Below are 27,841 nucleotides of genomic sequence, written 5' to 3'. Positions count from 1 at the left end.
GGCTGCCTGCCAGCATGTGACCAAGGGTTAGAACTTGTGCCACAGGTTGGCATAAATTGCCGTGTTGGCATCTCCTTGGGGACTAGAGTAGCTACGCCCCCAACTAACTGGTTCCCCTTTTCCTCAGCCTGAAACAACAGTACTGTTCCATGACACAGCATTTTTCTAAGAGTGCTTCCCATACATTATCTGGGCCATCCATAAAATAATTTTAAAGGATTTACTGTTTCCAGACATACCTCCCTCCCCCCCCCCAACAATAAACCATCCTGTTGACATAATTCTGCTATTCCTTCAATCCACTGAACAGCTTTCAACAACAAATACACTTGACGGGTAAACGCTTTTAAACTTAGGACCAAATGCGTTTCACTATTCTCTATATTACACTGACACACATCCAAAATACACGTGTAAAAGGTTTTCGTGTGCGTGTGTGTGTGTGTGTGTGTGTGTGTGTATATATATATATATATATACATACACACACACACACACACGCACCCAGATGTTGTTTCCTTATATCATTACCTTTGATGGAGGTGACACACATCCAGACCAGTGAAATCTCTGATACCAGAATAATTTGAAGAATTGGCATGGCTATATCTATGACCCAACATATAAGCTAGTAGCATAACTAAAAACATATAAGGAAACAACATCTGGATACACACACACACACACACACACACAAAAAAACCTTTTATACGTGTATTTTGGATGTGTGTCAGTGTAATATAGAGAATAGTGACCACTGAGGAAGGCCCGAAGGGGCCGAAACGCATTTGGTCCTAAGTTAAAAAGTGTATTTGTATTTGAAAAGCCTTTAAACGTCTGAAATTTAGACTTTTTCTTTTAATCATAACATGTTTTAACATGTGTACACCTTAAAAAACATTTGTATTTTTTATATTATATAGTGTTAGCTTGACCCGCTTGGTTCGCAGGTATATCTTGGGTTGAGTTTCTCCCCCCCCCCCATTTTTTCTCAGCTTTGAACAACGACAGCAGGACTTTGCATCGATAATAGCGTCGGGTGCTCAAACGGCTTTGCGTAGGTTATCACAGCAGTCCGTAGGAAAGCACTGCAGAGATGCCCAGTGGGGTGGCAAAGGCACGGGAGATTAGTAGCTTGCCTTGTGATGGAGATGGCGCTTAGTGGCTCACATAATTTCCCAAGGAGCTTTTGTGGCTTAGCAGTGCAGGCCTTCCCTCGGCAACTCCAGTTCAACAGTCTCAGGTGTTGTCAGAGGTCCCAAAGAGCCACCTGAGGTCCCAAAGAGCCACCGCTGGTCACCGTAGACAGCTCGGAGCTGGAAGGCCCAATGGTCTGGCTCACCGGAAGGCAGCTTCAGGGTCTCAAAAAGGCTTCCCACCTGGTAATTCACTCCCCTCATTCACCTAGTCAGGAATGCGGTTACTGTTTATGTACTTGTCTGTTTAATTCATTTATGTTCCACCTTCCTCCAGTTTGGTGTAGTGGTCAGGGGTCATTTCCTGCAGGAGCGCACAGGAGCAGAGCTCTGGCAGTAAAGAGCCCAGGGGGCGGGCACATGCAACAAGCCCCACCCCCTGCTTCCAGCAGTCCTCAGTCAGAGCAAGAAGCAGCCAGGTAGGTTGCAGAGCCCCCGGCCCCTGGTAGTGGTTAAGTGTGCGGACTCTAATCTGGGAGAACCAGGTTTGATTCCCCACTCCTCCACTTGCACCTGGCTGGATGACCTTGGGCAAGCCGTAGTTCTGATAAGAGCTGGTCTTGAAAAAGAGCAGTTTCTGTCAAGAGCTCTTTCAGCCCCACCTACCTCACAGAGTGTCTGTTGTGGGGAGGGGAAGGGAAAGGAGTTTGTAAGCCGCTCTGAGACTCCTGTGGGTAGTGAAGGGTGGGGTTGTCAATTGAAGAGACGAATGAGTAGTTTCAGGATGACTGCCAGGGAATTTGCTGGGAGTGTAGTTTGTTAAGCCTTGGCTGTAAAATCAGCTGGGGAAAACAGCAGTTTCATGGATGCAACAAGTACACATTGCTAGTGAACCACTGAACTTGCTGTTACTGGACCGCTGGAACCTTGACCCTTGGACTGGACTTGACTATTGGCTTTTCTGGAACTCCTGGACTGGACTTGGACTTGCTGCCTGAATCTCTTGACCCTAGACTGGACTTGGCATACCTGCTCTCTGGAACCCCAGACTTTTGGACTGGACCCTGGTTCCTCTCTCTCTTGCCCGTGACCTGCCATGCTGAACCCCAGCCCCTGCCTCCTGGGAGGGCTGCACCAGTACAAGTTCTCCCAGAGCTCTCTCGGCCCCACCTACCTCACCGGGTGTCTGTTGTAGGGAGAGGAAGGGAAGGAGATTGTAAGCCGCTCTGAGACTCCTTTGGGTAGGGAAGGGCGGGATATAAATCCAAGTCTCCTCCTCCTCCTCCATCATTTTCTACACACAAGAACCTTGTGAGGTAAGTTAGACTGAGAGTTTGTGATCGGCCCCAGGTCACCCAGCAAGCTTCCATGGCGCAGTGGGAAATCAAACTCAGGTCTCCCAGACGTTAGCTCAGCACTTCAGCCACAATGGCTTTCCAAGTGCAACTCATCAAAGGTATTATCCGACTTACTCTGCATTTCTGAAAAGATCTGCCTTCTTCCAGATATCAGAAAGTCTGCTTCACGGTGTATAAACTGGAACCGCAAATTCCCTTGTCCTTTTGTGGTTTTTCTCTTCCATGGTGTAATGTTGCTTTTGTGGGTACCTCTGGTTCAGTTTGATGGATAGGAAGGAAGGCCGAAGATTGGACGATAATTCCGCGGCGAAGCTTTTATATTAGCGATGCTACACATTTTATTAGAAACGCACGAGGTAAGCCCAATCTGCTATGGATCTTTACAAGAGATCAGATTGTCTCCCTGGGCGATGGTCCAGTTAAACTGGAAGCTTCCCAACTCTGAATCTCAGTACATGCCTGTCCACCCATTTAGATTACATTTGCTCTGGAAACCAAATCCCATCTTAAACCGAACAGTGCATGAGCTCGAAACTTGCCAGAGGATGTTTTATTTTCATTTATTTTATTTACAAAATGAATATTTTAAAGCAGTACCACCTAGAAAACCATATAAGTATTATAAACTATAAAATTATTTATAAACATAAAGTCAGAGGAACCAAAAACCCCCCACAAAGGGCAGGTAAAAATAAGGCCCAGGTAACAAACCAATGTGTGCTACTTACTAAAGGGACAAAACAAAAGGGGTTTTGCCTCTTTGCAAAAATGCTTGTGGGGGGGGGGCAGGCAAGTCACTGAAGGAAGGGCATCGCCGAGTTCTGTCTGGGCTGTCACCAAGAAGACCAGGCCTCTCGCAGAAGTTGGGCCTCCTAAAGTGACCTTACCCTTTTTTAGCACTGGGAAGCACTGAATTCTTTGTACCAAAACTGTTCCCAGGGGTAGATCCCTGGGCTCCGGCTGGAAGGGCGGGGTAGAAATCTGATAAAATAAATACATACATAAAATAGTCAGCCATATTGGTCTGAAGCAGTAGAACAAATTTAGATTCCAGTGGCACCTTTAAGACGAACAAAGGTTTATTTAAGGTATGAGCTTTCGTGTGCACACAAAAGCTCATACCTTGAATAAACCTTTGTTGGTCTTAAAGGTGCCACTGGAATCAAAATTTGTTCCTTGGTGGGCTTGAGCTTGAATCCCAGAAGATCAGGTGCTGGTTCCCCACTCCCTGTGTTGCTTGAGGGAGCTTCGTACATCTCAAGGGATTGTATGCTCAAGAACTCGGAGTCTTCTTTGCATCAGTTTCGGAGGGTAGCCATGTTGGTCCTTGTTGTGTCCAGGACCTGGCATGGACTGACCAAGCTTGAAACCCAGAACAATAGATAGCTTGGATCCTGGAAGGAACCTATAGACTAGGAGCCGCACTGTTAAATAGCCTATCACGAGTAGTGGGTGTGTGTGGGGTGTGGTGTTGTGTTGTGCACGGATTTAAGCAGGGCTGCGGTCCTGCTAGAGTTGTCCTCAGTTTGAGCTAATTCACAATAAAGTATGAGCTGATCACTACTTGCGTGTCGAACCCAGTATATTTCAGTCTTTAAAGAAGAGCAAGATTTGAGTCCCCCAGCACCTTGGAGACCAACCAGTGTTGCCATGCAAGCCTATCAATGTGTTTTTATGAAAAATATGAACTGTGCAAAGGGACTGTACAACATGGAGACCTGGGAATACCTGTTGAGACTGCACACCTGAAAGAGGGACACCTTCCTTTAGCGTTGCTGCCACAGTAATAGTCCAGAGTCACCAGACATCTCACCTGCTGTGAGATGAAGCAGTTCCATAAGCCTGCACAAAGCCTCAGATGCCATGCCATGGAAAACATGAGGACAGAGAACTCCAGACACCATTAGGAGTTTCTTCCAGCACATGTAGGCAACCCCTTTCCCCCCTCTTCCAGCTACCTAGAAATCTAATCAAGAGACTCTATTCATGGTTGCTTAGCAACTAATCGCTCACCCATCAGCAAGCCGGCTAGGACCATCAAGAGACAATATCCCTAGACTTATGATTCAATCATCCTTCATCCAGGTGCCAGTCCTCAGTCTAAGTTTCTAGCTCTCAATATTGGCCACTCCTTAGTCCCCCTCCCCTCTTCCAGCCAGCCAATAGTATGTTTTATGGGACAGACTAACAGAAGGTGTCACAGGGGGACGTGGCCAGCCTAGCCAGCCCCCCCCCCCACGTTATAAAAGATGCTGACCGACCACATGGTCTCTCTCTTACCCTCTCCACGACCCCTATTGAAGCTTTAACCCTCTTATGTCCAGCTTGCTATCCATATACCCTACCTCCATCTTTAAACTCTAAATCTGCAGCTAGAGTCGACGTGGTTTTGCCGGTTCACAGCACGTGTTCCCCATCTTCTATTTCTAAACCCCTCCACTCTTCCATTGGAACTGCTCAATCAATGAGGACAGGTAAATATTGCCCAACCAACGAATGTCCTGCTAATGCAATTGTGTTAAGGATCTATCTTTATTTCTGAGAATAAGTATAAATGTGTGTGTGTTTGTGTATTGTTTGAATGATACATATCCTTCAGTAAAAAGACATTATATTTTACTGAATACAGTCTCTGTGTCTGTTCTGATACTTACAGCAAAGGTGGGACTTCTGTATACATTGGTGTGAATCCTAATTTGCCTATTGCCAATTAATAATCATAACCTCCCCTAGACTAATTGATCATTCAAGGCAATTTGGCTAATACCAGATTTTCAGGGTCTGAGCTTCCGAGAGTCAAATCTCCCTACTGCAATGAGAACAAGAAGAAGAAGAAGAGAAGAGATTGGATTTATACCCCACCCTTCACTACCCAAAGGAGTCTCAGAGCGGCTTACAAACTCCTTTCCCTTCCCCTCCACACAACAGACACCCTGTGAGGTAGGTGGGGCTGAGAGAGCTCTGACAGAAACTGCTCTTTTTCAAGAACAGCTGTGGCAGAATTATGGCTTGCCCAAGGTCATCCAGCAGCTGCAAGTGGAGGAGTGGGGAATCAAACCCAGTTCTCCCAGATTAGAGTCTGCACACTTAACCACTACACCAAACAAGGGGAGTTGAGCTCTGAAGAACCATAGACCGCTGTCCCCGGAGCCAACAGTCTAGAAGACTGGATGGCTCTCAGTCACAGAAACTGGCCACTTCAATTCCGTCTCCCAACCGCTTGAGAAGAGTTGGGTTTGAATGCCTCATGGGAATTAGCATCAGTTAGTCGTGGCTGAAATTTCATCTTGAGTAGACTTTGCAAAATACAGAAATATTTTGTGGAAAATCAAGAGAGTTATGATAAAAAGTAGCACAAACAAATTCTGTGTCTTTATGCCTGCAGGTGGCACACAGTTGCAGGTAGATGCATAGTTCCACCTAAAAAGAAAGCCTGGGCAAATTTGGAGATTCCTCCGCAGATGCCGTAATCTGGAAAAGCGCTCCATGCTTCCATAAGACTGACACGATAGTAATAGAAGCCTCGGAATGTCTCGCGCTGCCTGTTTACTCCCAGACTTCCAACTGCTCCTCTAATCATCCTGCCAAGTGAAAAACAGTCGCGCTCGGAACATGCAGCAAATACCCACGATCACAAATGGTTTTCATTTGACTGTGAAAAAACAGTTAATACAAATGCACAGGGAGACGCCATACGTAGGCCTGCTGGTGCAGAAGAAAGGACAAGGTTGGTCTCGTTTCTGAGGTCGGCCTGCTCTTTCCCCCCCCCCCCCCTTTTGTTTTGTTTGATTACAGCCATTGTTAATCGTCTTGCACAGATAGAGTTTGAGATCAAGAGAGGTGGAAAGTGCTGATTCTAATTAGATCTGACACCCCGATCTTCCTTCACAGAGCCGTGCATAAGCCAGGCTTCCCAGTAGAGCTCCAGTAGGAATGCAATATTCATTGTACTCAAGATAAAAGAGCTTCCAGCTCCTGTGCAGCTTCCAAGGTGTCCCCAAATCTGACCACCACCCTTTACTGTTATAGACATCTCTCAAACATTCATATGGCCATTTGGCATCCTTAGGAGGTTTCTGTGCTTTTTTTTTTTTTTAATGGATTTGGATAGTCAGACTCTCTGAACTGGAAACCTGAGCCCCACATGCAGAAGGACAGAGCAACACTGCCACTCTGCATATGCTCGGAAGCATCGTTCCCTTTATTATTAACTGTCAGTTGGTGTAGTGGTTAGGAGAGCCAGTTTGATGTAGTGGTTAGGAGCACAGATTCTAATCTGGGAGGACTGGGTTTGATTCCCCACTCCTCAACATGCAGCTGCTGTTGTGACCTTGGGTCAGTCACAATTTCTCTCAGAGCTGTTCTCTCAAGGGCCGTTCTCAGGAGAGCTCTCTCAGCCCCACCTACCTAACAGGGTGTCTGTTGTGGGGAGGGGAAGGGAAAGGAGATTGTAAATTGTTCTGGGACTCCTTCTGGTAGTGAGGGGAGGTATAAATCCAATCTCCTTCTCCTCCTTCCTGTGGCTAGGGCTGCCAGCCTCCAGATGGGACCCCAAAATCTCCTGAAATCACAACTGGTCTCCAGACTACAGAGATCAGTTCCCCTGGAGGAAATGGCTGCTGTGGACGGTGGACTCTATGGCATTTTACTCTGCTGGGGTCCCTCCGCTCCCCAAACCCCACCCTCCCCAGGGTCCACCTGCAAATCTCCAGGTATTTCCCAACCCTGGCTGGGAACTCTAGTGGTGAACTGTTGTTTAATGCTTGGGTGGCCAACTGTCTGTATCAGCCCGCAGGGAAATGCCCCTTTTGGGTCCCTGGAGGTAGCATCAAGTTTCAGTCCAGCTTGCACTGACCTAATGATTTGTTTGAGCTTTAGGTTTATTAGTTTTATGTTTATTATTTGGGCTTTTCATGTTTCCTGCGATATAATGTCAACAACAACAACAACAACATTCATTCTTCTGATCCCTAGGTTAAGACCTGATACTACCCTTGAATGGCTAGGGACAACAACTTTACTCCAGAACCAGACTAGCTATAAGAAAGTTAGATGGTTCTGCCCCAGTTAGTATCCAGATAACAGTGGTATCTGGTTACTGTTGTTCCCCAAAGGGAAGAGGAGGAGCCATCTTGCCTGGTTCCTGTTCCCCCATACCCACATAGGTTTTTGTCTGTAGAGATCCTCCAACAATACCTTTTCAGGGGTCACAGGAGGGGCGGGCAGGAAGAACTTTGTTTCTTCCAATGGAATGGTGCTAGATATGACCCTTTCTAGTAATTAATTCCAGAGTTCAGTCCAAAAGGGTTCCATAGATCTCTGAAAACTTAGTAGTATATTGTTTTGTTTTAATTTGAGGGTTTTACAGTTAGACTATTGGTGTCTGTGCAACCGAAATGGCACTGATTAGGGGGATGAAACATAGGCTGTGTAAGACAATGTGTTTTAAATGACCCCAGTAAGTTGAAACTCTCATTTGAGACAGCATCATTTGTTCATGCATCCATGGCTCTGAGTAATTAAGATCTTCATAACTGCTGCATCAACAGATTATGCTGTTAAATGACAGGTTTACCATGCTGGCGCCCTTTAGACCCCCAATACCTTGAGCAGACAATATTTCATCCTTTGCTCTGCTTAATTTGGCGGAGGGGGCGGTGGCGCAGGCAGTTAAACGCCTGCTTAGTAACATCATCCGAGCAGCCACTATGGCTGTTCGAGTACCACCGTGGTCGAGGTGAGCTCTCGACCCTTGCCCCAGCTCCCGCCTACCCAGCAGTTCGAAAGCGACTTAATTGCAAGTAGATAAATGGGTTGGGGGCACCCTGCCTAGTGTGGTGGTTGGAACAACGGCGGCGGCCGCAGCAATGGCGGAGGCGGAGACGGAAGCAAGACATCGGCTCCAGTATGGCAAGGCGGCAGCAACGGAGACGGCAGACGAGCAGGCAAAATGCGACCAGAGGGGCGATCCCTGGTGGCCAAGAGGTGAACACCGAGCGACTGCCGAGCAACACCGAGTGACTGCCGTCAAGAAAAAAGGTGCGTGATGACGTCGAATGCTGGCGCAACGGAGCCGTAAGGACGTTGCTGGGCCGGAGGAAGGCGTGAGTCGCGCGCCTCAGGGAAAAATGAGATCTGCCATCTGAGTGCCGAGCCGACCCCCCGCCAGAGAGACTACCAATAATAACAACACGGAAGAAGACCTGGAGACCCGAGCCGAGAAACAACTCCAACCACTACTATAGGGGTGCTGGTAGGTAGTCCCACCCCTACATATGTGGCCCTAGTTAGGGAAATAAATGGTGATTAGATTAGATTACAGGGGTTTCTGTAAGCCGCTCAGAAACCCCTGGAAGGGGGTTTGAGCGGGATATAAATTTTAATGAAATAAATAAATAAATAAATAAATTTGAGTTGTGTAGACAGAAGAAAGTTGAAAAACTGTAGGGCAGCTCGCCCTCGTGTTCATGTCGTGCAGGGATCTCCATCATTCCTGTGGGTGCCTTGGTGCCTGCCCAACACCTTTCCTGGGGCCCGTCTCATGTTTCTAGAAAGTAGGTGAGACCACCTAGGGCTTTTTCCTAGCAAGGCTTTTGATTGCCCATTAGAGATTGGCTTTGCAGATTTTTAAAACATATCGTCTGGCAGGTCTTCAGGGCTCCAATCCGCCACTGGCCCAGCCGGCCAGCGGGAGAAGCCCCATCCCCAAACAGGGATGTTGTTGTGTGATGTCCCTGTCACAGTGACGTCACCCAGAAGTGCTGTCATCACGATGCTGCTGTAAGGAGGTGATTGGGCAAACTGTACAGTTTTGAGGGCAAAAAACCCCCATAGAGTTTTGCCCAAAAACTAGAGCATCACACACACACACACACACACCCCGATGTCAGCAACACAATGATGTCACAGCCTAGAGCCCCCCTTCTGGGAGCAAGGTAGGACCTGGGAACCCTATTGTTTGGACAGTAGCTACCACCATAGCCCCCAGCGTGCCCTGCATGATCGCGTCACTTCTGTGTGACGTGGATCCGCCGCTGGATCGGGCCCCAGGGGGAGCTCCACCCTGATGTGCACATCACCAGGAAAACTCTATGGTTTTCCCTCAGATGGTCATGGCCCCGCCCCCAGCGTGCCCTGCATGATCGCGTCACTTCCGTGTGACGTGGATGTGGCGTTGCGCGCTTTGCGCGCGCACACTCCAGGAGCGACCTGGGAATCCCCCACTCCGAATCGAGGTAATACTTGGCAACCCTATGGTGGGAGGGGGCAATGTAGGCCCTGCCCTGATGTAGCGGATTATGAAGGAGCATAAGTTAAAGGAAAAACTGCCTATGTTTTGTATATTTGGGGACGATTGGCTGTGACCCCAAGAGTGAAGAATGAAAACAAAGAGCTGAGCCCTAGCTTGGGTCCCAGGCCTTGTCTTCTAACTCAAGTGACACCAATTCAAAAATAACTTAGAACATGGAAAGAAATCCCGCCCCCGGCCGAGTGCATTCCAGCGTTCTATTTCTTATCCATTTCCCTTTTTGTTTTCAAATACAGCATATTGTAAAACACAGAGAACTACATTTTTGCCTTTAAAACACAGATAAAAAATTCACCATCTCTTAAGTGAGCCATTTCCCCTTTGATTTGAGTCTAAAACACGAGTAGAAAAATAAACCTCCCCTGCATCTGCATGATGCATTTTACAACAGAACATATGCGCGCATTTAAATCATTTACATTTCATCTTTCAATTTCCGTTATTTTTAAACCAATGCTGCAGCAAGCGTCATCTTCTGTGCAGGGCTGAAGGGGAGAGGCCGAAAAACACAATTTTAAAAGTTTGATGCAAAGAAAAGTGACTTAAATTAGAAATGATGTGCTGCCAACTCAAGATTTTATTGCAAAGTTTGGGCTGTACCAGTTATGGAAAATGCAACTCTGAATCAAAAAGCTGTTGATGGTTGCATGTCATGGCTCTAGGCCCTGGGTCCCTGTTATGGCGACCATTGGTGCTATGGTGCCTTTCCTGATTCCTGCCTAGGGATTTTAGAAGGTGGGTGGGCCAGGTGGGGTTTCTTACACAGTAGGTAGGGCTGTCAGGTCCCCCTGGGGGGGGGGTTGCCCGCTCTAGGGGCCCCCAACCCGCTAGCCTGGATCTGGCCGCCAGGGGGAACCCTGCCCCCAAAGTGCCTGAAATGGGCCGACCTGCCTGGTGCGATGACGTCACCTGAAGGTGATGTCATCGTACCGGGCATGTCGTTGGGGAACGCTCTAGCATTCAACCTTAAAACTCTATGGTACCATAGAGTTTTAAGGCCTAACGCTAGAGCGTCCCTTGATAATGTGCTCAGTGCGATGACATCACTTCCGGGTGACTTCATCGCGCCGGGCATGCGAAATTCCCGGGCACAGAACTTCTCCCCCCACCCAGCTGATTGCCAGGTAGGGATCTAGCAACCCTACCAGTAGGGCTTCTAATGGGTCGTTGGAGATCTGCTTGCTGTGCAGATTAAAATAATGTTTCAGTGATAGCTGCCAGCAGTGTTAGTTTTTCTCCCTCCCCTCTTTTCCAGTGTGTGTGTGTGTATAAAAACTCCTTCTCCTCTGCACTTGGGTTTCTGTATGTGTATGGCTCCGCCTCTTGAGGGAGCCATGTTGTGGCTGGCTCCACCTCCCGTAGCAGCCATTTTGTGATTGTGCCCACCACCTCATGTCAGAATTCCAAAGGTGCACACAGGTCGAAAAGGATTGGGAACCCTGTTCTATGCTATGAGTTGTGGTACAGGTCCCCCCCCCCCAAATTCTCACTAGAGGTCAACTTTACTAACACATTTGAAAGAGGCTTTCTGTAAAAATCATCTGTTTTCAGATAGTGCTGCCTGTTCGCGGGGAGGGCGGGATAAAAATCTAATAAAACAAACAAATAAATAAATTTAGCTGCAGAAGAAGAGTAGTGACTCATGCAGAGTTGCAGTGGATACCCTCCTCCCAAAAGTGAATAATTCTACTGGGTCTGTATTAAGAGCAACTGGATAACCCCATTGCACACAGTGCAGAGATGGGACAAAATGGCTTGCGTCCCCATCAAAGGTTGATCAAAATAAAGCAATTACTCTGTCTTACAGAAATCGTAGCAGGCAGCCTCCTCTGCAGGCTGGGACTTCAGGTTTACTTGGAGCCTCTATTGATTTGGTTTGTTTCTTTACTGCGGCAGTCTAGCAATTCTGTTGAGGACAATAAAATGGTCAACCGTTTGCCTCTGTAACACTCAAGATGTGCCATGCATGATATCTTGGAATGTTTTCGGTAATAAATACTGAGAGCCTATGTGGTGTAGTGGTTAGAGTGTCCGATCATGATCAGATATACCCAGGTTCAAGGCCTTGCTGTGCCATGGAGCTCACTGCGTGACCTTGGGCCAGCTCCGTCGCTTAGTCCAACCAATCTCGCAGGGGTGCTGTGATGGTAAATTGGGAAGGGGACAGTGTGCACTACCTAAACTCCTTGGAGTAAACTGTTTTGTTCAGTGCTTTTTGAGGTTCACCTCTTCACTTTTCGGGACTAATCTGCATATCCCATTACACAAGGAAGAAAATGGAATGTCTTCAGCTGTCTCCAAAAAGTACGAGTAATCCTAGCTTTATTGCATTGTTTATTGAATGGCTTGTGCGGTCTGATTTTAGTATTTTTTTTAGTATTTTGTAATCCGCCTTGAGCCTTATGTCCAGTAGCACCTTTAGAGAGCCCCTCTGAAACTATCTGCAAGAAAAGTAAGCTATAAATTAACTTAATAAAACAAAGTTTGAGTCCAGTGGGGCACCTTTATGATAACAAGGTTTAATTCTGGGCAGGGCTTTTTGTGTGGAAAAAGCCCAGCAGGAACTCATTAGCATAATAGGCCACACCCAACAGCAGAAACTTATTAGCATATTAGGTAGGGGTCCCAAATCCCCCCGGGGGCGGAATTCCCCCCGGTTTCGAGCCCCGATTCCCGCTCCAGCAGAATCGGGGTCCGGGGGAAACCCCACCCCCGCGCGTGCATCACCCGGAAGTGACGTCGCACGCTGGGGGCGGGGCGACGCCATTTGAGGGGGAAACTCTTTGTGCACAAAGAGGACACCAGCTGGGAGCCCCCCACTCCCGGCAAAAAGTGAGTTGGCAACCCTAATATTAGGCCACACCCCTGACAGCACAGCTCATTGGCATATTAGGCCACACCCCCATGTTACCAGAAGTGTGCTCATCCAGCCACACCCACCTTTTGCTTCTTATTCTGTTTACCTTGTTTGTTGCCAAAACCCAGAGCCTTTTTTGTAGCAAGAACTCCTTTGCATGTTAGGCCACACACCCCTAATGTAGCCAATCCTAATGAGTTTCTGCTGTTGGGTGTGGCCTATTATGCTAATGAGTTCCTGCTGGGCGTGGCCAACTTGGAAGCCAGCCGGAACGCCGTTCCTGTGTGTTCCTGCCCAAAAATAGCCCTGATTCTGGGTATAGGCTTTTGTGTGCATGCACACGTCTTCAGGTAAATAATGTATAACTAAGAATAAGACAGCTTTTTCATTTGAGCTGCTTCTCACACTGAGTTTGGATCTTGGGAACGTCTGTAGATAGAGAGGCTTTAGGGGGTGTATTTTGGGGCGCTTCACTATAAGAAAAAAAAGCCTCCCTGCACATAGAAAATTAGGGTGTCAAGGAGAACATTCCAACACGCAGTTCTCCCACCCACACACTGAAGTGGTACGCTCCAGGAGAAGCTTGATTGCGCCGAAAAGCTCACCCCGAACCAAATAAATTCTGATGCTTCCAATAATTACTGCAGCAGAGCATATGCTTGGAGGTGACGGTGGGGATTGTGGCTCCCAGAAAGGTGACAACTCCTGTGTTTGTCATTTACTTTAACATTCTATATATATTTCAAGAGGAGAGCCGGGCTCGGGAGTCTCGAGCCGCCCGGCGTTATGTTAAGCGGCCCTGACAGTTCGGCGATGCGGAAGGCCATTATCTCACCTTTGTGCTTCTAACTGCAGCCACTTGCCTCTTCCTGTTTCATAATACATTCCCCATGTGGCGGGAGAGAAACTTTTTAACACCTATTGGAGACATTAAATAATCAGCCGTGCCACAGGGGTAGGCCGATGAAAACTGCATGAAGGGCAAACCAGATAGGCTCTCCTGCTCTTTGCTGGCCCACGGATCCCGCCCCCACCACCACACTCACACTCTTAGATGTTCAAAGATACGCACACACAGTTCTAAATCCCAGAATCATTGCGGCTTCAGGGTGGCTTGCTGTAGCTCTGCACAGGCTACAGGCGTGGTTTCGGAGAGATCGTAGTGTTCAGGATTTCCTGCTGTTTGACGTATTGCGTGCCTGCTCAGACGGAGCAGTTCCCCTCTCCTCTTCTCTGTACTTGGGAGAAGGTGTGCTGGGAGTCTGGGGATCCCCGGGAATTACAGCTCATCTCCAGACTACAGAGACTAGTTCCTCTGGAGAGAATGGATGCTTTGGGGGGTGGACTCTATAGGGCACTGGACCCCCCACTGAGGTCCCCGTCCTCCCCAGGCCCCCCCAAAGCTCCAGGAGTTTCCCAGCCTGGATCTGGCAACCCTACCATCCATGTCCCCTTCCCAGTGGCCGGGGACCCCCGGCAGCCCTAGAGGTAACAGTGAAATGATACCCGGTGTTGATGGGTATAGACAAATTTACGTGCCACTTGTGCTTGCCATTTTCTTTAATGTAAGCAACAACTTTGCTTACTGGTTGCTATTGGTTTATACTTTTGTATCTACTCAAGCTCTTGTATCCCACTTTCCCCCCACCTGCGGAGGCTCAGAAGACTAACAAAAAGACACAAAGGTAGCACTTGAACTGCACAACTGAAATGACAGTAATAAAAATGTAGAGTCACATTTTACAGCCACAATACAGAGAAGCTGCCGAAGCAATAATAGAAACGATATTTGCTACTTTTAACAGCCATCCTCAAATGCTGGGGGGCCGTGGCTCAGTGGTAGAGCATCTGCTTTGCATGCAGAAGGTCCCAGGTTCAATCCTTGGCCTCTCCAGTTAATAGAGATCAGGTAGGTGATGTGAAAGACCTCTGCCTGAGTCCCCAGAGATCCTCTGCCAGTCCGAATAGACATTACTGAGGAGCTTGATAGACCCTTGATCCAATTCAGTGGCTTCATGTATGTTTGGTGTATGGTTAAGTGTGCGGACTCTCATCTGGGAGAACCGGGTTTGATTCCCCACTGCTCCACTTGGAGTTGCTGGGTGACCTTGGGCAAGCCATAGTTCTGTCAGAGCTATCCTTGAAAGAGCAGTTCTCTCAGCCCCACCTACCTCACAGGGTGTGGGGAGGGGAAGGGAAAGGAGTTTGTCAGCTGCTCTGAGACTCCAAGTGAAGGGTGGGTTATAAATCCAACCTCCTCCACCTCCTCTTCTTCCTCCTCCTCTTCCTTCCTCCTCCTCCTCCTCCTCCTCCTAATGGATACATGAGCAGATGTGTGCCTTGCATCTTCTGGCCACACGTTCTGTATGACTGCAGCTGCAGTATAGTTGGATGCCTGCAAGCCTCCAAGGGAGAGCAGTGCTAAGGGGCTGGGCAGTCTGACACAGGGTCCTTTGAAGAGAGACAGTCCTTCTGGCAGGGGAGAGAACACTGACCCTGACAGATCCCCACAGGTCCGATCCCCAGCTAACAGCGCCACATCTCCTACTGTAAACTTTGGGATCTCGTCAGATAGAAAGGCCTTCAACCACACTAGACAGGCTGCTGGTCGCAAGGACCACACCCAAACGGAGACCTGAAGGGGGTGCTCACTCCACTCCGAGGTCCCTGGGGCCTGCTGCTGGGACCCCGGGGAAAGCTGGAAAGTCCGAGCATCGCAATCGGGAGCGCACTTGCCTGGGCGAGGGCAGCTCCAGGTTATCTATAAGCAGCCTGGGCCAAGAGGCATCCCACCACCAGTCTCTCACTGACTTTGCTCGTGCAGGGAGACGTGTCTGAATCTAGGCTTGGAGGAGGTCTTCTCCTCTGGTGTTGGGCCCCTGAAGTCAGCAGCTTGAACTGGGCCCCAAAGCACAAAAAGCCACTGGCAAAAAGCAAAGTGCCAAAATCAAATGGCAAGGAAAGGGCTGACGGCTGGCCTCTGAGGATGTCTACCAAGCCCAGCCAATCAGGGGCCTTCATTCTCTTAGCCAGTCACAGAGGCTGATGTTGCAGGACCCTAAGACAGAACTGATAGTTTTGGGGACATTTTACAGAGCTCCTGACACCTAATGAAAGCCATTTGGGCATTCGTTCCCAGTAGGTAAAGGTAAAGGTTTCCCTTGCTCGAAAGCCAGTTGAATCCGATTCTAGGGTTGCGGTGCTCATCTCCGTTTCTAAGCCAAAGAGCCAGCGCTGTCCGAAGACAGTTTCCGTGGTCATGTGGCCGGCATGACTAGACGCCAAGGTGCATGGAACACTGTTACCTTCCCCCTGAAGTGGTACCTATTTATCTACTTGCAATTTCTTACTTTCGAACTGCTAGGTTGGCAGGAGCTGGGACCAGAGAAGGGAGCTCATTCCGCCATGCGGCACTTGGGTCTCGAACTGCTGAGCTACGGACCTTCCGGTCTGCAGTTCAGCGTCTTAACCACTTGAGCCACCGCTCAATTTGTTCCCAATAGAGCTCAGTAAAAGGGCTACCTGTCTCCCGCCCCCCACCCCAGTCTTAGCAAAGTTCTTGCTGGGAAAGTAGGAGGGGTGATAGTTTCATAGGCAAAGAGTGATTTCTGCCCCCTCCAGAGTCCTGCTCTTTTGGTGAAGAATCTGTGAGCCCTGACTCAGCACCTTGTAGCAACTGCAAGACAAATCCTACACAAATCAGGCCACGCTTGATTCCCGTCTGTGGGCCTATGGTTGCCAACTCTGGGTTGGGAAACACCTGGAGATTTTGGGGGTGGAGGGTGGGGTTTGGGGAGGGGAGGGACCTGGGGATCCCCTGGAATTACAGCTCATCTCCAGACTACAGAGATCAGTTCCCCTGAAGCAAACGGCTGCTTTGTAGGGTGGACTCTGTGGCACTGTTACCCCACTGAGGTCCCTGTCCTCCCCGGGCTCCATCCCCAAAGCTCCACGAGTTTCCCAACCTGGATCTGGCAACGCTCCCCCCCCCCGTCCCCCAACGGTGGCCAGGGAGGATCTGGCAACCCAAGAGAAACCTCAGCAGGGTACAATGCCACAGAGTCCACGCTCCAAAGCAGCCACTTTGTCCCGAGGAACTTATCTTGGTTGCCTGGAGATCAATTGTCATAGTGAGAGAGCTCCAGGTGTCACCTGGAGGTTGGCAACCCTAAATGGGCCTGAGCTCACACAGTTCCCAAATAGCTCCCTACCATAGTCTGTGGGGATCAAACCCCGCAGGTTCCCTGCCCAGGTTTTATCGTGAGAGCCAGGCTGGGGAAGACCCAGGTTCAAATCCTCACTGGGCCATGAAGCTGACCGGGCGATGCTGGGCCTCGTCACCCACAGTCAGCCTAACCCACCTCGCAGGGTTGTTGTGAAGATAAGATGGAGGAGGGGCAACCCTGTGGACCTTGGAGGAAGATTGGGATAAGAACGCTCTGGCTGGACAAAATCATTTCGTTGGAAATCATCACACCACAGAGGGTTTTTGCTGCCAGTAAAATGAGATCATCAGAGGAACATCCATCTCCGGAAGTCTCCTCTGAACGTGATGAGAGACGATCCACAGTGTGCTCGTTAGCTGGTGTCCGTTCTCTTTCTCTCCCTCTCTTAACCAATGAAATGGGCTTGATTTTTGGTCACCTCCTCAGCATCTCCGAGCTACTCTTGGAGCAGTCACAGGTGTGGGACGGCAGCAGGTAATTTCCTGCCGCCTGGTTTGGTCGGGATGGCTCTCTCTGCTGGGAGATTATATCTGCTCACCTGGCCCTCGGTGGTGACAGAGGAGCCCTTTGTTTATTCATTTAGGAGGCAGATTAACCCTAATGAATATGGCTTCCTGGAAATGGATACAGAGGACAATGGCGAAGTGAGTCTTTGGGAGGGGGAGAAAAGGGGGCAAATTCCCTTTTCTTTCTTCACTTGTAAATAATGGCTGCCTTTCATAACAGAGCTTTTTAAATCAGGAAGGCACGCAAAATATGTCAACTAAAAAAAAATCCTTCCATTTTAAATAACATCCTTTCTTTTGCGGCTCAAAGCAGTGCCCCGGCATGTTTCTTTAAAGCAGCGGCCGTTCTCTTCTCATATCGTTAGCATATTTAATTTTCCCCCTTCCCTCCCTCTCCCCTCTCCTGTAGCTCTTTGAAATGGAGACATATAAAAGATTTGACAATGTACATTAAAAAACGAAAAGAGGCTTTATAGACTCTGGGTTAATGGTATTCCCGGTTGGAAAGACGTGCATATCGATGTGCTTATTTTATTGAGCTTGGCTTTTGCCAACGTTCGCAACTTTATGGCTTTTGTTTTTGGGCAGGGGGAGAGTTTTGGATTCACAGTGGAACTTGTGCGTGACTTTCTCCGGGAATCGCCTGGACATTTATGCTCCTCCGCTACCGAGTGGCTCAAGATGTAATAAATTGCATTCAGGCTCGGGGCTCAGATGGTGAGAGAGCAACTGGACTTTGCTGCCACCTGTTAGAACGGTTGTGTTATAAATATGATTCCCAGGTGAAAGCAGGGACATCTTCCGGTATACACAGTGCCTCTGCTCTCACACAAGGGACTGCCGCCCTTTTCTTCCTCATATTTCATTTTATTTATAGTCCACCCTTTCTTGGTGGGTCTTAAGGCAGATTATCTAGAGTGAGTCAATACAATCAACAGGATGGGACATTCAGTGAACAGTGCAGGAGCATTTAGGTTGTAGAATGAAACAGAAATTGTAAAAAAAAACAGAACTGAAAGTGTTAACGTGACACATTAAACGATGCAAAATTACATAGCAGGATCCAGTTTACAGCAAACTATACACAGTAGTATAGACCACAGACTCTAATAACTGATCCGAGTTATTTATCCAGTTGCACACACAGAAGCTGATACCCAGATTTAAACTTAGTTGGTCTTCAAGGTGCGCCTGGAGTCAAACTTTGCTCTGTTGCTTCAGACCAACCTGGCGAGCCCTCCTGAATCTATCTATATTGCTGACAGTTATTCTTCACCTGCTGTTTGCTGTGTTGTACGTAGCCAGTCCCCTGGGGCTTCGAAGGGGATCGGAGTACGTGATACTTTGCTTAAGGAATACCACAAAACTCCAAACTGTCCTATAAAGGTAACAGGGACAGTGATTACAAATGAATCGCACCAACCATAGAGTGAAAAACGGCAAGCTGTCTGTTTGTGATGTGAGCATACCAAAGATGAGAAGGGTCTGTCCTTGCAAGCCTGATCCTACAACCGTGTCTGGCGAGACAGCGCAATCCGAAGTAGAGTTCCCTTGCAGTCTGTGGACTTACAAGAGTGTGGAATGGCACGCAGTCTGTGGACTTACAAGAGTGTGGAATAAAAAGGTAGAGCAGCATCTTCAGCTATTGTATTTCTAGGGGTCTAGAGACAAGGGTGCTAATTGGTTGCTTCCACTCTTTTAAATGTTATGCGCCACCTTTCCATAAAGCTCAAGGAGGCTGGCGATAGAACAAAGGGATAAGAGTTTGGTTTGAACAGCAAATCTACAAACGTGCTTAAATGGGATGCAGCAATTTTAAACTACGAGACACATCAGGCGATAAACCGGATTATATTCTGAAGCACCAGCACAAAGCCAGTCGTCATGAGCCCTCTCAAACAGGACAGCTTGACCAGTGGCCCAGAAGGGGCTGGGAGCAGTAGCGCCACTGGCAAAGGAACACCCAGCGATAAGGGCTGAAGGACCTGAAGATCTTGAAATAAACGAAGCCAGTCCTTTGCACGAAATGTCCCCGCAGGAGTGTGGACAGCCGCTAAAGGAGATGTGAGGAGGTTTGATGCCAGGGGCATTAGGGGTGGGATCCAGGTTGGAGAATTCTCTCCTTCTCCAAAGAAACTCCCCTTCCTTTTTGGGGGCATACGTTTGCAACTGCTTCCAGAAGGCAAGGCAAGTGGCGCGGGTGTTTCTCAAAAAGAAGCCAGCACATCTATGCCGCTCTGATATGGCACGAGGGGGAGGGGCTATTGTTCAATGCAAAAATATCACTGGGCATGCTAAAAATACTTGGAGGGGAGACCCCCCCCCCCAAGGAAGCCCAGGGTCACTACGCAAAGGCAGGCATTGGCAAACCACCTCTGAGCCTCTCTTGCCTTGGAAACTCTATGGGGTGGCTACAAGTGGGCTGAGACTTGACGGCACTTCCCACCGCATGCGCAAAGTAACTCCCACTGTAAATGTAGATGGCTCTTCAGTTGGCTTTCCACTGTGTTGCATAGTTGCTGGGCCACCCAGAACTGTTTGGGAGGAAAGGCTGGACCATGGAGTGGCCATACTCTGGATTGGCATGAAACACACACACACATAGAAGAAGAAGAAGAATAGATTGGATTTATACCCCATCCTTCACTACTCAAGGGAGTCTCAGAGTGGCTTACAAACCCCTTTCTCTTCCCCTCCCCACAACAGACACCCTGTCTGAGGGAGGTGGGGCTGAGAGAGCTCTGACACAAACTGCTCTTTTTCAAGGACAGCTCTTGTCAGAACTATGGCTTGCCCAAGGTCATCCAGCAGGTGCAAGTGGAGGCGTGGGGAATCAAACCCGGTTCTCCCAGATTAGAGTCCGTGCACTTCACCACTACACCAAACTGGCTCACCTACACACACAGAGTATGGCTCACACAAACACACAGAGTATGGCTCACATACACACACATACACATACATACACACACACACACACACACCCCTTCCCTATGCACACGATGCGTATGGGTTGGGGAAGGAGTTTGGTAGCTCCTTCTGCACACACCTTGATGGATCATAGCCAGAAAATAAGATCACAGTTGAGTCCTGTGCGATGCATCTTTCATGTCAAAGGAATTCTGGGAGCTGGCTGTGATGGAGCAGTGTGGCCCCCCCTCCCCCCGCCTCGTTTGTTTATCCACGTGTGCAATCTCTTGCATTCGGTATGTGGCTGAGCATCGTTTGGGAAGCCCAGTTTCTGTCAAGGGAGGAAATGCAGGGATCAGGAAATTCAGAATCCCCTTGTTGGTCAAACAAGTGAGCAAACCTGACCGAGACGTTTTGTAGCGGTTGTGGTTTTTCCCATAGGGGCCAGAGAGCCACTCTGGCAGGGCTGGCCACTGGGGTTAGCATCATGGGGCAGTTGCTGAGGCCTTGGGAGGGACCATGACTGTACAGCAGCAGTACTTCTTGACTGTCCTCTCTTTTTGTGGGGCGGCAGCATTAGCATTGGGTTCGCTACAAAGGATTGGGACAACTCACCCTTCCTCTCTCCTTTGCCACGCATTCTAAAAGAGCAGCACGGACAGCCAGTTTGTTTCCAAGCTGAGTTAAAAATGGTGGTCATGACCTTTTCCTTCAAGACTGAGGACCATCTCTCTCTCTCTCTCTCTCTCTCTCTCTCTCTCTCTCTCTCTCTCTCCCCCCCCCTCCTATGGTCCTCGACCTGTCACCTTCCGCTTCTCTGCCCCCACCCCCCAATGCTGCATTCAACCAGAGCCTCTTGCTTTTCAGTAGTGGTTCCGGATATGGAAAGGTCTCCCCGAGGAGGTGAGGAGGCCACCGTTCTTGGAAGTTTTCAAGAGGCACTTTTATTTGCAAGGGCTTTTAATAGCTGCCAGCATTTTCTGAAGGGGGGAAGTCAAGGAATCTTATTGTACTATGGATGGTTTCAGTTCAGAATGATAAACTACCTTGAGCCACAAGGGGAAGGCAGAATATACATCTTTTAATAAAGAAATATGGCCTTCCTTCCTAGCGAGCAGGATAGGGCAGGTATTCGACATTTGCTTGCCCAACAACACTCTCGATCTGCTTCTCAGCTTTGCCTGCGAGGGGGACCACTGGACGGCATCCTATGGAGGGGCCTCGAAGCCTCGTTGTGGCCCCTTACTGGCTGTCCCCCTTTCCTGCTAGTTCCCTCCTCTGGCTAGAGCTTAGTGGCATTGATTATTTGTGGGTTCGGGACCTAGGATGGACGCAGGCCTTCTTCGCAGGGCACTTTCAAGAGTGGCCATCGCAGATCCCAGTCTGGCTGTTCTTGGGTCCCCGTCAGCACAGTAAACGTGGCACAATTGCCTTGGCAATTTGTATCTCTTGGTTTGAAGTTGGACCATGCCCTTATGAAATTGTGGAACAGGAACCCACCGAAAGGTTCTCCGGAATAAATCATCTATAGATAAAAGTGAGCCAATATCATAGGACGGCCCTTGCCCTTGAAGAAGCTCCTTTATAATTGAAATACATCGGTCCATAATAAGCCAGTTTTAGAGCACTTCCTCAGACCTTGCATCTCCTGTCCTTTGTTATTTTAGGACAGCCAGAAGGGTGCCTGCGATGGAGCTGAAAATGCTGTTTACATTACTTGTTGAATCCCCCAACCATAAGCTCCTAAGCCAGGCAAAGACCCGAACAGAACGGCTATCTTGGCTGCGCTGAAGGAGGGAACATTTTCTCACATTTTTCTGTGAACGGAACATGAGACACATTATTCCCAAGGCTTGGATGTGTAGACACAGATGTGAAAACCTCTTTAACTTCCAACCAAACTTTTCCAGATCTTATCGCTATAATATATTCTTTGACTCCCTAAAGACGGGGGGGGGGCAGAGGGGGAGCCCTTTACGCTGTCTTCTTTCACATAACTTTATACATTGGAGGGCAATGCAGAGGGGGGGCCCCCACCCTTTCCACCACATGCTCTGTGTTGAAGGCAGAATACTGTTGGCTTTTACACGCTGGCTTTTGCAGTTGCCTATAAAAACCCTTCACTTTTCAGACAGCAAGCGAAAAACCAGAATTTATCTTCTGGCGGAAAAGAAGAAGTGTCCCCCTTGCTTCTAAAAGCACATTTGTGATGTCACATGGGGTGTGTGCGTGGGGGGGAGGCCTTCCAAAAGGATAGCATGTGTCATATTGCATGGATAGCAGTAAATTAAAAATGCATTTGTTTGCCTTACAGCATGGATTGTTCCCTCTTCCTTAAAGCTCGTGTTTACCTAACCTTTAGCCAAACTGAGAGTAGCCAAAATATTTTCAGAGGCGTGAATTGTTCCTCTGGCGAGCGTCTGCCTTTCGTTCAGTCCAACTGTGTGGCGCGGGAGTAGGCTTTTTTGTGTTCTGCGGCTGTCAAGACAGCTTGCCAGGGAGGCTTTCAAAGCCTGGGTTTGGTAGAAAAGGGTTGTACAATGTTTTGGACTGGAGCGAGGGCGGAGTTTGTGGGATTCGGCACACGTAAATATTTAGTTAGATTTCGAGGCTGTTTTGCCCCAAGTGGCGCTCCATTCTCAGACACAACCGTTGTCTGCCATCCTGCCTTCATGCTTGGTGGACGACCAGTCCACTGCTCTGATTGGCCTCTTGATGTGAAACCCGCGGCTGGGGATCCGGGAGTGGGGGGCTTTAACACAGCTTGAGTCTGTGATCTGGCCAGTGGCTGGGGTTTCCGTTTGCAAAGGCTCAGAGCCCTCTTCCAGCACCAGGGGGAGAGAATGTGAGAAACTCCGCTGACCCCCACAATTGGGAGGCAGGCAGAAGCATCTGGGTTGAGCAGCCCTCGAAGGAGCCTGACCGCCTGGCCTGCAGAGCGTCCCCCTCTTCTAGGGTAGCCCACTCTCAGAGGGCACAAATCCAGCAGGAGGTGGGGCATATCTATGCACATGGGCCAGTAAAATCAGGGAATGGGGAACATATGACCCAAGGGCAGAACTGGGGGGGGGGGGTTATAAAGGCAAAGCTTTTCCTTGAAAAATGGTGTTCCATGTACATGTGAGCTCCCCCCCCCCAATCATGCATCTGAATTGTTTTCAAAAATGTATTTTAAACATTTAATGCTAGATGCTTAATCCCTTAACAAAATGTTGAATGTGTGTGCATTATATATTTAAGAAACCATTTTAATTATAGCAGATCCCAGTGGTCTGATTCGTTATAAGGCAGCTTCATATTGTGTGAAGCTGAAATCCTATCAGCGTGGTTATATGGCAGTAAGGCCCATTAAATCCAGCGGCATTTCCTTCTCAGTTAATACGCCTGTGATTAGAGGGACCATCACGGAAGCTCCCTGGCTGCTGGGCTTGGAGAAAGCAATAGGAAATCTGACCACGTGTTGTTCTTTTTTAAAAAGAACAACTTTCTCCTCTTACCTGCTGCCAGGGGTCATTTCCTGCAGGAGCGCACAGGAGCGGAGCTCCGGCAGTAAAGAGCTCAGGGGGCGGGCACATGCAATAAGCCCCACCCCCTGCTCCCAGCAGCTCTCAGTCAGAGCAAGAAGCAGCCAGGTAAGTTGCACAGCCACTCCCCCGGCCCCCCAGTCCAAAACAGTCCAGTGGCACCTTTAAGACCAAGTTTTATTCAGGTACGAGCTCTCCCTCCTCTGCGAGGACAGATCTGCACATCCCCCCCCCCGATAGCTAGCAATCCAGAACAGTCCAGTGGAGCCTGAGCGGTGGGTGCTGCCTTCTGACACACTTCCCGTGATGTCAGGGGGTGTGGCATATGCAAATAAGCTATGCTAATGAGTTATGCTAATGAGCTCCTGCACCTCTTTTTCTACGAAATGACCCCTGCCTGCTGCAAAGTACTTTTTATGTTCTCACTCCACCCTCTCTCTCTTTCTGGCTGCAGATGAATCAGGAGAGAAAAGGGAAGCAGAAAAATATAGCTAGAGCCAGTGGCAGTATTTAGAGAAGCTGCTTGTGAGTTACTTTTTCAGCCTCTGCTGCAAATGAAAGGGTTTTTTTAAAGAAATGTCTGCTGGAAAGGTTTTTAAGGTACAATGCTACGTATTTCTTTGCCTTAAAGGTAAAGGTAAAGGTTCCCTTGCTCGAAAGCCAGTCGAATCCGACTCTAGGGTTGTGGTGCTCATCTCCGTTTCAAAGCCGAAGAGCCAGCGCTGTCCGAAGACGTTTCCGTGGTCATGTGGCCGGCCTATTCCCTCCATTATATGACAAAAAGTTTTAACCAGCCAGTGGCCAGAAGTGGGAAGACCGGCCAACTGGCATCCCCGTCCTCTGCCGTATTCAGCTCCAGATCTGGTTTTGGCAACTGATTGCAATAACCTGCGGGCCCAGTCAGATGTTCCTTGGGCAGCTACATGTTTGCCAAGTCCACAGGAGATATAGACACTGGGGAACACAGGGAAGGATCCAAGGGAGGGGCAATTATTTGAGCTTATTGTGGGGGGGGGAGTCATGGTATAAGTATTTTAATAAATAAATGTATTTAAAAATTAACCTTCCTACATCTGCTCCATCTCCCCCCCCCCCCCCCCGGCTGATGCCCTCCCTGCTGGTTCCATCCCAACCTTTTTAAATAATGGTGTGTTTTAAAAAAACCCACAACATTTAAGCAAACGTTTGAAGTGGGGAAGAGATGCCTTTTACTGCTGCTGATTTTAAAGTTGAAGCCTTTCATTCTGTTTTTATAGTGCTTTTTCACGTGTTTCCTAAAATGCTTTAAAGAAGCATGTTGGAGTTTAAAATTGCTTACTGTGACTTACGTTTAGGGACTTGCTGGAACAATATGGTTGCGGGTCGCCCCCCCCCCCCCCAATTGAAGACTTAAGCTCAAATAGAACTCTTTGAAAATTATTTTTATTGCACTGCAGTTCATCTGGGGAGCTGATAGTATTTTACTGGTGAGGCTATGTTGTGAGTGCCCCTCCTGTCATAGGTGGCTGCAAGGTCAAGGTCCTTCTCCGTGGCAGCACCATTCCTATGGAACTCCCTGTTTTCATTTGATCACCAGTTTGGGCTGGCAGGTGGACATGACTCTTTAGCTGAAAACACTCATGCTGCCATCTCATTTGGTGTGTATTTCCTCCCTCCCTCCCCCCGCTCTCTCTCTTTCTTTCTTTCTTTTTTTGCTGTGTGTTATGAATGATTTCTACAGCGTGTTTGGAGTGCAAGATTGACTAAGGGCAAAATTGTAAGAAATAAACAAGATTGTTTTCTGTGCAGTGACCTCAGATTCTATAGGCCAGAAGCAGCTAAACAAATAAAAGTATTTTAAATGGGCTGGAACTACCGAATGTTCTGTGCATTTGTTTTTGAGGGCAGCGGGGCCTATCCATCTCTTCCGCTTAGGCTTCCATTCTCTTCTCCTTCAGCACAAACCCAAAAGACAACAGTGATTATACGATTTTGTATTTTAAGTATTTTCATAATCCAACATAAATTGGCCCACCCAAGGATTATGTCTGTCTTCTGAAGATGTGTTTATATAGTCCTTGGGTGAAAGATTGCAGAAGCTGAACCACCAGTTTGGAAAGTTGAGCCAGACCAGGAAAAAATCAGCATACAATTTGGCACTTATGGAGACTAAATGATTTCCTTTTTAGCTGCTGATTTCTACTGGGAAATGTATCCTTGGACTGAAAATTGCATCCGGAAAAATGTTTATGTAGTGTTTTTTTCAAATGACTGATTATTCCTCTAACCTTTAACACGCACTGTGTATAATTTTGTCCCCTTGTTAACTCTTTCCCAGCCTGAGTACGTAACTGTTTACTTAGCAGGGCAATGCAGTCTGTAAAAGTGTGTGGTTCCCCCCCATCCACACGGACACATTTTTATGCAGGGTTTTCGTGCCATTTATCTCCTGCAGACCCTTCCTGTTCTCTAGCTTGCTGGAGGTAGTAATCGTGTTATGATAAGAGCGAACTAAACTCAGATGCGTGGAATATAGGGGAAGGGGAACAGGAGATGCAGTCCCTTTTGCATTGTCTGGAGAAAGTAATCCAGTAAGGCACAAAAGATAGTGTGCTGAAGGCCTGAGTTCAAATCTTCACGCAGCAATGAAGCTTGCTGTGTGTCCTTGGGCCAGTCACAATTTCTGCTGACTGCAAAAAAAAAAAAAAAAGATCCATCTTGTGTCCTGCAGTGGCCATCCCAAAGCCTCCAGAAAGCCTTCCCACATGGTCTGAAGGCAGTAGCTCTCTCCTGGAGCCGTGCCTCAGCAACTGGTAGTCATAGGCTCATCGCCCCCAAATATGAAGGGTTCTCTTTAGCCATCATAGCTGGTGGTGGTGGTGGAAAACGCCCTCAAGTCACAGCTGCCTCCGTAGGGTTTTCAAGGCAAGAGAAGAACACACAGCTGTGTCAGGCAAGTAGAGGACCAGTCATCCCCAGGCAACAGTGACAGGGGAGGAAAGGCAAGGTGGATAGGCAGACATTCAGGGGACGAACTTCACATTACGTTTTCCTGAATACATCCTGAGTTGAGTCCCACACATTTGGGTAGCCCCACGCTTCCCAGGCATGTGGTGACCAGATTTAGATCTATACCGCAGCGTGCAAACAGAGGGGTATTCAACTCCTCCCTCCCCCCAGGAAAATTTTCCTGACCTGAAATGACCACCGGGAGCTGCTGCTTGCTCCACCAGGGAAACTGAGGCATAGCTGTATCTGTTTTGAGGAAAGGCAGGGTACAACTGAAGCTGAAGATGGTTGTATTTAGGACTGCACTTGGCTAAGTTATTAGCAGTCCTGAATTGTGATTTTAAATCTTTGTTTTGTTATGTTTTTAATATATTTTATTTTATGTGTTTTATCAATGCTGTAAGCTGCCTCACACTCCGTAAGGAGGAAAAGTGGCTAATCAATGTTTTAAATAAATGAATAGGCACTTTCAGCCCCCACCAGGAGAAGTAGCAGCTCCCTGGGGCTGTTTCGGTTCCTGAAAATGGGGAGGGGGAGTCTAAGCCCCTTCTCCCTGCTGTGATCCTGATCCAAATCACCCCCCCCACACACACACACACATGCCTGGAAAGCTCAGAGCATCTGGGACGCCATCTAGGGGAGGACCCAAGAAAAGGTCCCAGGCAGTCTGGAAGACAGAGCCGGCCCGTTATTGTTAAATTTTAGACTGTCGCCTAGGGCAATGGCGCCATTCTGGCCGGCCTCGTCCCTTCCTCGCCCCGCACAGAAAGCCTCCCTTGCCGGCTTCTTGCTCCGTCCCTGGCAAGAGACTCTCCTCTTTGCAGCCCCCCAGTCAGAAAGAGAAGGAGGCGGGGGGGGGAACAGGCACATGAAATTCACTGCCACAGGAAGTGGCGGCGGCTACAAGCATGGATGGCTTCAGGAGGGAATTAGATAAGCATATGGAGCAGAGGTCCATCAGTGGCTATTAGCTACAAGGTATAGATAGGGACTCTGGGGCAAGTGATGCTCTGTCTTCTTGGTGCTG

At 48.5% G+C, this 27,841-nt stretch overlaps 1 protein-coding gene and 1 non-coding gene across 5 annotated transcripts in view; both read left to right on the top strand.

The window, feature by feature from the left end:
• Window positions 1–27,841, top strand: part of BCAS3 (breast carcinoma amplified sequence 3) — an 812,136-nt gene that overhangs the window by 466,894 nt on the left and 317,401 nt on the right. The window lies entirely within an intron of this gene.
• Window positions 14,483–14,554, top strand: TRNAA-UGC. The gene has a single exon. It is a non-coding gene; the product is annotated as a tRNA-Ala (tRNA).

The sequence above is a fragment of the Gekko japonicus genome, unplaced genomic scaffold (genome assembly GCF_001447785.1).
Source record: "Gekko japonicus isolate JY-2015 unplaced genomic scaffold, Gekko_japonicus_V1.1 scaffold348, whole genome shotgun sequence".
NCBI classification, from domain to species: Eukaryota; Metazoa; Chordata; class Lepidosauria; order Squamata; family Gekkonidae; genus Gekko; species Gekko japonicus.
Note: the sequence above shows the minus strand (reverse complement) of the source record. Positions and strands in the feature narration are given on the sequence as shown.